Source organism: Ictalurus furcatus, chromosome 1 (genome assembly GCF_023375685.1).
Source record: "Ictalurus furcatus strain D&B chromosome 1, Billie_1.0, whole genome shotgun sequence".
Classification (NCBI taxonomy): domain Eukaryota; kingdom Metazoa; phylum Chordata; class Actinopteri; order Siluriformes; family Ictaluridae; genus Ictalurus; species Ictalurus furcatus.
The window spans coordinates 35,027,690-35,030,189 of NC_071255.1; positions in this window are offsets into that span (position 1 = coordinate 35,027,690).

The window sequence follows — 2,500 nt, forward strand, 5'->3', positions numbered from 1 at the left end:
TAAAGTGCTATACAAATAAAACTGAATCGAATCGCGGGAACACTGGGAGTGAGGTAGGAATACACCCTAGAAGGAAGAGCAGTCAAGGACAAGGTCAAGTGTATAATCCACCTACCAGCATGTGTTTGGGAGTAGGAGGAATCTGGAGAACCCTGAGGAAACCCGCATGTTCAAGGGGAGAACATGTGAAACTTCACACAGACAGTAGCGCGAGCTCAGGATTGAAACAAGGTTTCTAGATTAGAATTGAATAATCAGTGACAGCTCATGTCAGCTGTTCAACATTTATTAATCTTTATAAAGTCCTTTGAAACAGTAATGACCTCTTTTAAGTGACCAATGATTATATACAGTATGATTTACTGGTATGTCTGTATACTGTGCAATCATCATCCAATGAACTCACTACCCTCCATAGTTCCATAGAGATATTGCACCTAGTGGTCAAAAATGTTCACTGCAACACAAGCACTAATAGAGGCACTTTAGGGCAGGAACCACGCTGCCCCACACTCTTAAAAATAAAGATTCTTCAGTGGTTCCTTACAGCACCATACGTTCTTGTCAAGCACCATTTTTCTTTGTATAAGGTTCTCGAGTTGAGCAATATATTTTTTTTTTGGAGATTAAAGAAGTTCTTAATGTTTCATTATAGGTTCTTCGGAGCAGTGTATTGGTTGTTCAATGTATCATCCCTTAACAGGTTAAAGTAAACCCTATAAAGTTTTTTTTTTTGTGGGACTAGAAAAGGTTCTCCTGGCATAACTCTTAAGAACCTTACGTTGGTTCCTTAGAGCACCAGCTAAGGGTTATTTTAGAGAACGTATGATAACATGGATCCTTCTAGCACTGCTGTGAAGAACCATTTGTGGGTTCTTTAAAGCACCAGTAAATAGACAGTTCTATACATAACTTTAAAGTAAAAGCCTCCTTGTGCAACTTAAAAGGGTTCTCCTATGGCATCAGGCTGAAAAACTCTTTTTGCTTCTAATAGGAACCTTTTTTTTTTTTATTTTTTTTTTTTAAGACTGCATGCTCAGGGGAGGAGCAGCACACAGGACGGTTAATGACAGAGTTCTCAGGGTTGTGTTTTTATGCCATATTGGTCTAGTTTAAAACCACTCAGAGGCTGCCAAGATCTTGCTTTGTAGCAAATAATTGGAATGAAATCTAATACATTTCCACAAAAAAAAAAAAAAAAAAGCAAAGTGTAAGTGCAGAAAGTGTGTCTATAATGTACCTGGATAATATCTGTACATCTGTACTATTATGGTGTGGATAAAAAAAGAAGAAGAAAAAGAAGAAGAAGAAGAAGAAGAGGATGTCTCCTTTTTCCAGTGTCCAACTACTTTTGGGCTAGCTTCAGGTCTTTTGTGTAAATGTGTGCACCACAGTGATATTGTTTCCCATACAAATCTAAAGAAGAAGACGAAGCAGTAGAAGAAAAAGAAAAAGTAGTAGTAGTAGTAGTAGAAGAAGAAGAAGAAGAAGAAGAAGAAGAAGAAGAAGAAGAAGAAGATGATGTAGTAGAAGAAGAAGAAGAAGAAGAAGATGATGAAGTTGTCTCCTTTTTCCATTGTCCAACTCCTTTTGGGCTAGCTTCAGGTCTTTTGTGTAAATTTTGAGATGTAGTTGGCTGGACATTTTTTCTGAAACATGGCAACCCTGGTTAATGATATTACCTTAAACCCAGATGAACAAACGTATATCTAAAACTGCTGAAAATGAGCTGATAAACGTTATGCTGGATGACTGTGTGTTGTTGAATCTCAACTGTTATTTACAGGGTTACTCTAAACATCCACTAGATACTAGCCTACAGCTTAAGTCAAGAGAGAGATGGAAAAAAAAAGGTTCTGTCTAGTTTCTATATTTATTGTTTCATGCATTTTGCCCTACAGCAGAAGGTTCTCCGGAAAAGAAGCTAGAATCATTACGGTTATTAATAGCAATTTCCATATCGTCTGCATCACAACATTTTGTAACACACATGTTGTAACACACACACTCACACACACGCACACACGCACACACGCTGTGTTGTTCTCTGATGTGCAATGAATATTTAAGGGATCATAATAAAATGGAAAAAGTAACAGAGAAGAAGAATCACACATGGGAAATTTTGTGTTCAATACCGAAGAACAACAAACCCTGTGTTGAAATAAAAATCAATTTGTATTCGTCTGTGTGCTGTATTTCTCACAAGATGACAGCATCGACCCAGAATGCAATGTGGCATGACATCTCTACGTTTCTCATGGTTTTATTATACCGCGGCTCGAGCTGTACAGACAGCGACCCCGGATGAATATTTCAGCACAAGCTCCTTACTTTAATAAATCCCAGTAAGGTTATACACAGAGAATGATCATGTGATCATCCACTCCTAGCCAACACCGTTTGAAGATAAACACCGACTGTGTATTGGCTTGCTAATCTTCTTAGAGTTTACACTTTGTTTGGTCCAGTCTGAATTTATTCATTGAAAGTCGAAGAT